This window comes from Melanostigma gelatinosum (genome assembly GCF_949748355.1).
Source record: "Melanostigma gelatinosum genome assembly, chromosome: 11".
Classification (NCBI taxonomy): Eukaryota; Metazoa; Chordata; class Actinopteri; order Perciformes; family Zoarcidae; genus Melanostigma; species Melanostigma gelatinosum.
In genome coordinates, this window is record NC_136644.1 from 24321968 (window position 1) to 24331956 (window position 9989).

The window sequence follows — 9989 nt, forward strand, 5'->3', positions numbered from 1 at the left end:
TCCAGCAGTGCTGCATAGTCCAGTCCAACCCATGGCAGCCGTTAAAGTCCTCTGCTCTGTGTCAGGAACACCTTGCTGAGCTCCTCTCTTCCTGACAGCAGCAGTGTGTTTGAAGCCCTCTAAAACCACAGACTGTTACTCTTCCTGCTTTACACCTCCGTCGGCTGTTTGGGACCTGGATCCACGTCTTCTAATTACCTTTTCTTGGTGGTTTAGTTCCCGGAGAGACGAGGTTCTCATATCCACGGCAATAACGTAAACATGAAGTGGTGCGTGTGCTGCGTGAACATGGTTTACGTTGTGGTGAAGTAGCCGCCGGTCTGTCACGTGGACACTCACAGGCTGAGTTAAGCACACAAACTGTTTAGAGAGTAAACAGAAGGTCCTAATCACACTGTACTTGTACTTTCACAGCAGTTTGTCCTTCTTCACATGTTTTATATGGTGCATGGCCAAAAGAGTGGGGATTGATGTCAGAGTGAAAACAAAAGGAATTGTGCTCAGAGTTTATCAGTCTGGAGTCTTTTTGTGTGGATTCAATGGAGAATAACTGTAATACAGCATTTTTTTTATGGGAATCACGCCACAGACACCCAGTTCGTAACACTGCAAATATATAAATATTGCAATACTGTCATCAGTGGGCCATAGGCTTAAAGTAAAAATACCAATGCAGTAATGTAGAAGTACTACAAAGTAAAAGTCCTGCATTCATAATCCTACTGAATAGATACAGTATGTAGGATTTGGGGGTATTTAATGGTGTGGTTGCAGAATTCGAGAGCCAGTGTTTGGTTTGTCCCTTCTGGGCTACTGTAGAAAACATGGCGGACTCCATGAAGACGACCCGCTCCTTGTCTAGATATGAAGGGCTCATTCTAAGATCATGAAAACACACCGGCTCTTAGTTTCAGGTTATAGTTAGAGGTACATAGTTATGAATATGATGTTCCCTTTCTGCTAATGTATCCCCCGAAATGCTGCACACTGTTCCTTTAAGTAAAAGTACAGAATAGTATCACCTCAATGTACTTGAAGTGTCAAAAGTACTACTTACTCTCAGATACTCTCTGTCTGTCTTTGTGAACCAGATATCTTATCTCACGTGTTCATTTAAAGGGGATCAGCTGCTGGTTCTTTTTATTCTGCCCATCTGGCTGCAATTATGTCACGCGCTGCCTATAACTCGGGCCTCACCAGCACGTCACCGAACAGCGGCAGCACCGGGAGGATCCCGTCACACTTTGAGAGTTTGAGTGGAGAATGAAGCGCTGTTTTCCGGCAGGAGGAGATGAAAGAACGGCTGCGCGTGTTTGGTCGAACTTGTCCGACCGGTTTTCACTCTCCTCAGCCACCGAGTGTCAGCTGTGACGTCGGGACGAGCTGCTGGCGGACATCCGCAAGTTAGAGGATGAAAACACTCAGCACACGGTGCAGATAGTTCACCGTGAGCAGGATTTAAACAGCGTCCTATATTTGGAATTATAAATTAAAAAGTGCAGCAGCTGTGATTCAAATATTTGTGCAGCTATGACCCCATCAATGGGAACTAGCTGTACCACGTTTTGGCACCAGATTGTGCTTTTTATGGTGCACATCTGAAGCAACCACATTATCCATACTCTGTATTTGAAAGGGTCCCTGGTGGTCTGTGGCAATCTTAAAGGCACAACTCTGCTCTTTTCTTCAAATGCAGGGACGTTGTGCTGTAATTTAAGTGTAAAAACCGAGTTAAAAAGGAACAACACAATCATTCCCTCACAAAAAGTTATTTCATCAGTGATGAAAGGCATTCTTTGCTGCTGTTACTTGGTCTGGTAGGACCAGCAGCTAGTGGTTGCTAATGTTAGCTGTGCATCAAAAGTTACTTTACAATCAAACAACTTGTTCTTGACTATATCGTGCAAATAAACGACTACAATATATGACACATACAGCGTACTTTTAAGTCCAAGATTCTGATTATTTGATATATTTATTCACACTGCAATAACATGACTGGGTCTTTCTTTTGCTGCGAGCAGAACTAGCAAAATAAAGCTAAACTAGACCTTCAAAAACTCAAAATATAGACAGTAACTAAACACAAAACACACAAAAAAACCTTGTATTATATGTTCCTTAAATCATATGTGGGTATTTCTCACTGTTGTAACTGTCTAATTAAGTGTGTTAATAGTCAGCAAGACAACAACCGAGCTAATAAAGTTTAAAATGAAAAGCTGAGAAAAAGCTGTGGGAATAAATGTAGTCTGGGCGTGAGTGTTCCCTCTGAGTTTCAGAGAGCACAGTTGAGTCACAGGAAAGGGCTCGCTGTCTCTGCGTGAGTACTACGGAGATGTCCAACACTGAATAACTGGAATGCTTCACATAGTTGTGGTTTTTCACTCAGCAGCAGAAGCAAGAAAACAGTCAGCCGGAATAACAGCCTGACGCTCAGGCAGAAAACTCTGCAGGAGCTGAAGTAAGAGCTCCTGTTAAATGAGACTATTCTGTGTAATGTGCAGTTAGCAGCAGGTTAGCAGTGGTGGTACCTGTGATCCTGGCTGGAGCTGAGGGATATCTACCATGAGGGAGGCGGACCTGCTCTCAGTGATGCAGCAGGCCACACTGTGAAACACTGACGCACCGATGAACCTTTCAAGGTTTCGTGACGCACGTTTCTTTTCCACCTTATGACTTATGTTCAACAACATATTATTGGAATTAAAACGTATGAAAACCTCATTAAAAGCGTTGCCACGAATGGTTTGCAGTAGTATAAAGAATACTTGACGTACATGTACAACAAGTGTGTTTTTTAACCAAATCCTATATATTTTTACTTAAAGGGGACATATCATGAAAAATGTTTTCAGTTCTTGTGCGCGTACATTTGGAGTGCCTATGAACCCACGAACTGTGGATTAAGACAATCCGGTACGTTGTTTTTGTGGACTTTCTAGATCATAAAACATGTAATTCATTCAGTATGTCCCAATACATAGTATGTCACATACAGTATTCCAACATTACCAGGATGTTCTGCTACATCTAGTCGCATTTTGCAGTATGCAAGGCAGCGTGATCCACAATCCTGCGCAGAAGATATTTAAGCAAGAGGGGTCAAAGTTCAAGGTCCGTTTCCATTTCTCTCCATTTTTCCTGATTATACTTACATACTTTTACTGAAGTTTTCAACATTTTCAATACGGGACTTTTACTGTTTAATGGGTATTTCCCATACCTGCAGGTGTTCAGTGGGAACCAGGTGACTCTTCAGGGGCCGTAGCAGGTGAGTCACATCAAACCCTTGGGCCCTCCTGTGTGGAAGTACCATGTGTCTCCAAAAGGTCCCACACTGTACCATTATTCTGTCAGTATGCTGTGAACGCCACAGCAGGAGCTGCGTCAAGCTCACCACAGTGAGATGAGGATGTTGCACACGTCCATTTGGCCTTCAAACTAAAAGCTTTAGCTTTCTCTTAATAAAGACTTGTTTTCTATATTTGCCTCTCAACACAGTTCTATACAGTATATTATTAGTGTCATATTCATTATTATATAGTAATATATGTTTTATATATTAAGTTATTGCCATGCTGCATAATATGTAAACACATTGCTGAATTGTTGGTTTAGTTCTGTATGTACATTTTTCTATTTAAAGGGAAATAATTCTTAAAGCTGCACTAAATATTACTTTATTTTAAAGATGTCAAACACAAATGACACTGACAACAGAAAGAACATTGTGTACATAGTTTTATGCTATTCTTTGTGTATTATTCATGCACTTTTTGTATGTCTACATTCAGTATTTCATTCATTGATTTATTTAATCAATTTGTCATTTTAAAAGTTTATTTTATTAATCTTTCCTATTGTATTTATTATTATTGCTACTGGAATATACCTTTAGTGTAATGACACATTATGAATACATTATTGTATCAATTCATATATTCATTATAATGCAATATACTTGTATGTTGTATGTATTTAATATTTGATAATATATCAAAATTTGTATCTTATAAAGTATTACAACAGATTCTGAGCTAACATGTCAACATGAGTAAACGGATGAAGACCATCAAATACAGTTGAAAGCTCTGGAGAAAAAAGTAAGTGAGTCAAGCTTGAGTTGGTATTCTTTTTGTCAAAATATGTTTCATATTGGCTGCAAATAAAATTGGGAAAATAAATAAATAACAAAAGAAAACCGCATGGATTAGTTCTGCAGAGCCAGAAACTGGTTTTATTTTGGAATTTATCACAGGAAGTGGTATTAATGGCGGTTCGGGTCAGCTTGACTGGCGATTCTCGGTGACACATCTCCTCCTCCACCTCCTCCTCCACCTCCTCCTCCGCGGCTCCACTTCACCATTGTGTGTGTGGAGCTCAGTGAGCGTTGAGGTCGAGGCTGCCGCAGGGTGGGGGGGGGGGGGGGACGGACGATGGCGGAGAAATAACAAACAAACAAACAAACGGACTATAATTTAATCCTCCATCTTCTTCTTCTCCTTCTTCTTCTTCCTCCTGACCGTCCGCCGCTTCCCGCTCCCGGCCTCACCGACATCACACCCATGCAGCAGAGGAGCCCCTGGACGGGACTAGCTACATGTGGTGAGTGACAGACACCGACACCTTTAAATACACAGAAACTTGTCCTCGCGCTGCCAGCCAAACGTCCCTCGCGAGCCTGTGGGCAACGCGTGAGCGGTTTGTGGCGTCACGTTAACTTATGAGAGGAAGAAAGAGCCGTTTGTTTAATTAACGTTACTACAGATTTAACAATAATTATCAGACATTATAGTTTACACCTTTATACCGCGGAAGGAGCCGGTTAATAAGTAGAAAGAGTGAGGTTTTTATGTAAAATTAAAATAATACAAAATAAAAAAAGAACAACCACTTTTCTCTCCGGTTGTTTGTGGAGGTTGTGGCCAGATGCGGGAGCCTGGTCGCCGGGTAAGTAGGCGGGGAGCAGCCGGTGTGTCTGGAGGTCCCGGAGGGTCTAAAAACCAGCTGCTGCTTTGACAGCTTTATGCTGCGCTCTCTGGGTCTCTCGCAGTGATTAATACCGGAGCATTAAGACCGGCATGTGAGCAAATATCCGGACAAGGAAACTATGAAAATGGCTTTTGATTGATATTGTGGGTTCAGTTGGTTAGAGGTGGTCAGTAGTGACTTTAAATGTCTTTTCTTTATGGGCTTGTGGTTCACTTTTTGGTCCTCAACATTCAGCTCATAGTCCTTAATATGTGTAATTAATAGTACTTAATTACACGTATATGTACTGTAGTATCAACAAAACACACCTGCCATGTTTAGTAAAATAAGTACTTCATGTTTTAAGTTTTGATAAGAGCCAGACTGATACTTGTGTTTTGACAAAGGCAGATACATATACTTTCATATTTTCAGTTTCATTTTCTGGATTTTTTTATGTGTCCATAATAAGTGCTGAACTGGACACTCCCTTTAATGGAATTAAATTAATTAGTTAATTCAATTATGATCAATAACAACTGTATAAAGCCTTTAAAGCTTACTATCTATTATTGATTAATATATTGTTGCCCCTTTCAATTAATTAGCAATCTGTGTCTATAAAGTAAAGACATCTTGAATTAAATGATCTTGTGTGACCTGCAGTCAATAAACAAACCCTAAGGTATTACATTTATATTTAAAAGAAAAACAGTGAAAAGTAGCAAAAACAGTCCAGTTTGTTTGAATTGAACACAGAAAAGAAAAGAGTTCATCCACCTTTTTACTACCAACACATGAAACAGAGGCCACTAATCTGTAAAAGGTGATCTGCAGTAGCTGCACGAAGGCAGCGTGTCAAACCAAATATCCCAGAGTTGTGTTTACACTGGTTACACTGGGGGGGTCAGAGGTCAGCGTGTTGCATGTTTCCTGGCGTGGAGTCGAGGTTTAAAGGGAAGAATGTGTTCGTTGGAGCGGGCGGAGTTAAAGCAGACTGACAGACGTCCGCTCTGCTCTCGGTACAATCAGCACTTTGTGTGCAATATGTAAGACTTCGACATTGGACTCGCACACTCTGCAGGGCTGCCGGTCACACTCGACATCGACGCGAGAGCCGACTGACGAAGACGTCGAAGACACAAGCCGATCGACGGGCAGTTAACTGAGAGGCTGAGGCCATGCTGGCTGCACAGCGGCGCTTCAAGCTAAATGCTAACTGTCTCTCAAAGACACCGCTAACATGCTATGTGTAGCAGGTACAGTGTTCGCCAAGCTCCCCGTATTCGTTTAAGATAACAGTGTTTATTTAGGGGGAAATTGTTGCGCAGCAGTTGCGGTACAAAGTAGGAAAGAGTGCAAATAACACCAAATATAATAAACTAAATAAAGATTCGCAATAAGGTGCAAAAAAAAACCCAATGTACACAGTGACAGAAATGCAAACAGTTAACAGGGAGGGTCAGAAATAAGCAGCATGCTCTGATTTGTTAATCAGCAGGAAACACAAACTACAGCTGAGGCTGATGGGAAAGTTCTGAGTTGGACACATTCAGATTCAGACCTGATGGATCAGCGTTCAAGTTCCACGCGGTACGGGACGTGATGTCCCCCCGGTGTACGATACATGGAGACATGATCCAAGTTTGATTTGACACTCGACTGTTTCACATTTAGCTGTTGCAGCTCTTCTTTCACAGCACATTAACACCATTGTTTAACCTTTTTTCGGTGCCGTTTTTTGGAGGTTAAGTCTAGTTTTTTAATTGTTCCCACTCCTTATTTGAGCCTCAAACAACAACAACAAAAAGACAATTTCCCGTAAGCTTCGGTCTGTATATTTACTGTAACATCAGACAGAAACCCAAACGGGACAAACGACTGAGTCATCAATGACTCAAGAAAGACAGATAAAAGACGTATCACATGTTGTGTTTGTGTGTCATCTTTAAGTGACACACACTCACACACACACAGGTATACCCTGCAGTGTGCTGAGGAGGCGTCAGTAGCAGTAAACACACAGGATTTGATTCTGTGAGTAAAGTCCAGCTTCACTTCCTGGACTCTGAGTTTCCCTTTGAACACAGTCATTATCGGCAGCAATAAGGAACTCAGGCGCCTCTTCTACACAGAAAACAAAACAAAGCCGTCACAACACAACGTGGAAGAACAGAAGAGAACGGTTATCGCTGCGAGTTCTCATGAAATGAAAACAGAGTTTCAGAGGATAACTTTCTGTTTCTCTGCCTCAGTGCTGCAAATATAAAGTGTCTCTTTAAAACAGGTCAGTCAGCAGCAACATGTTCCGACATGTCAGACTGAACAGTGTGGGCAGAGACACACACACACACACACACACACTGTTACTCAGGTAGACAAACACACTCACACACACACACTGTGAGTCAGGTAGACACACTCACACACACACACTGTGAGTCAGGTAGACACACACACACACACACTGTGAGTCAGGTAGACAAACACACACTCACACACACACGTTAGTCAGGTAGACACACTCACACACACACACACGCGTTAGTCAGGTAGACACACACACTCACACACACACTGTTACTCAGGTAGACAAACACACACACACACTCACACACACGTTAGTCAGGTAGACACACACACACTCACACACACGTTAGTCAGGTAGACACACACACACTCACACACACACGTTAGTCAGGTAGACACACACACTCACACACACACTGTTACTCAGGTAGACAAACACACACACACACTCACACACACACGTTAGTCAGGTAGACACACACGCTGTTACTCAGGTAGACAAACACACACACACTCACGCACACACTGTTAGTCAGGTAGACACACACACACTCACACACACACGTTAGTCAGGTAGACACACACACTCACACACACACTGTTACTCAGGTAGACAAACACACACACACACTCACACTCACACACACACGTTAGTCAGGTAGACACACACACACACTCACACACACACGTTAGTCAGGTGGACACACACGCTGTTACTCAGGTAGACAAACACACACACACACACACACACACTGTTACTCAGGTAGACACACACACACACTGTTACTCAGGTAGACACACAAACACACACACTGTTACTCAGGTAGACAAACACACACACTCACACACACACGTTACTCAGGTAGACAAACACACACACACTCACACACACACGTTACTCAGGTACACAAACTGTTTTTTGAAAACCATAGACTAGACATAAGAAGTGGACGTAGTCGTCATAGTTTGAGAACTTTGGTTTTGAAGCCTTGAGTTTGGCATTTTGGCCGTCGCCATCTTGTTTTTTGCAACCAATGAACAGGAAGTGACCATATTTGGACTGTGGGTGGAGTGACGTAGAGACGATGTATCGTCTCTGGCAGAGACCTGTCAATCACTGTGTAGCCCCGCCCTAAAGCATCCCCTGCTTTATGGTCTACTTGACTCTAAATAGATCATAGTTTACGAAATGAACATCATGCTGTATTGAAGAAGACTTGAAACTAGAGATTGAGACATAAACTCATGTTTACAATGTTTACTGAGGGAATAAATCAAGAGAGAAGTAGAGTCATTTTCTCATAGACTTCTACACAACCAGAGGAGTCGCCCCCTGGTGGACACTAGAGAGAATGCAGCTTCAACACACTTCAGCAGTCTTGATGAGTTATTGTACAAATACCATAACAACAGTGTTTCACTGTTTTTCACCAAAATGTGAGGCCTTTATCGATTAATCTGACGATTATTTTCCTTCATTTATTCGTGAAGATGAAAGTTATAATTTCCAAACAGTAACACGCTGATCCAGAGAACTGTCACCACAGGAGCAGAGACACCAACACGTCTCCTCACCTGTGACATCACACCTGCAGAAAGCGCCGACTCAGCTGTGTTCTTAGTTTTTGTTTCATTTATGCTCAGACAGCTGATTTACTGACAAGTCACATGACTCACAGTTCTGCTCTTTGCTTAAATTTATGATATTTATTATTTTTTAATGGTGTCACTCTTATCTGGAGAGATTGTGAAAGAAATGCAGCAGTGATTAATTAAATACGTGTAAATGTGGTCAGTGTGAGCATTAGTTCATCGTTTTAAGTTATTGGTAAAAATACCAAACGTGAGCGTCGGCGCTTCAGCTGCTTCTCTTCGTCCCGTCTGATCACAGACTGAATGTCTTCGGTGTTTTTTGGTCTCTTTGGTCAGTGAGGTAAACAACGGTAACAATGAGTTTTTATAAAAACTAAAACTAAACGGCGTGTTTTTCTCACCTTGAACGTTGCCGAATGGAGACCCAATAGTTCTGCGGTTGATTTGAGCAGCGACTGCTTTGATGATCAGTGAACTGTCACATGTTCAGTGGTTCACATGTTCTGGTTTCAGCTTCTCAGATGTGAAGATGTGTCTCTGACAGGGAAGTAAACCGAATAGTGTTTTTGGACACACAAAATGTGATGAATCATCGTCAGATGAATCGCTGGTAAAAATGATAATATATATGTTAGATCTAATAATAACGAGTTGCAGACGTAGTGTACATACAGACATGGTGCTCATGAGGTCATGTGATCACATGGGTTCACATGTTTCAGTCTGTACTCTTGAGAGCAGAGCTGCTGTAACACAACACCAGCTCTGATAGTTTACTCAATGGAAAGGTATGTGACACACACACACACACCCCTACACACACACACACACACACACACACACACACACACACACACCTGTCAGATCTCCATGACAAAGACTTTGGTCTGTTTTTTTTCCCACAACTGCAGCGTTTCTGAAACTATTTTTGGGTTTCTGCCTCATCACACAGACAGCTGGGGGGGGGGGTCCAGAGTCACAAGAAACGTTTTTCATTCGTAAGGATTCCCGATCGGAGTGTGTCACACTTAGGTTCAGAAGTCAAGTGTCTGGAGGGAAAGAGACAGACAGACATGGGGGGGAGGATGCATGTCTCTCTCTCTCTCTCTCTC

The 9989-nt window shown here is 42.1% G+C and overlaps 1 protein-coding gene across 1 annotated transcript in view; it reads left to right on the forward strand.

Moving 5' to 3' along the window:
• The first annotated feature begins 4450 nt into the window (after positions 1-4450).
• LOC306784977 (SERTA domain-containing protein 2-like) overlaps positions 4451-9989 on the forward strand; it is a 10189-nt gene continuing 4650 nt past the window's right edge. The window contains exon 1 of the mRNA XM_079279188.1: positions 4451-4608. The gene's annotated coding sequence lies outside the window, so the exon portion shown is untranslated. The remainder of the gene's footprint in view (positions 4609-9989) is intronic.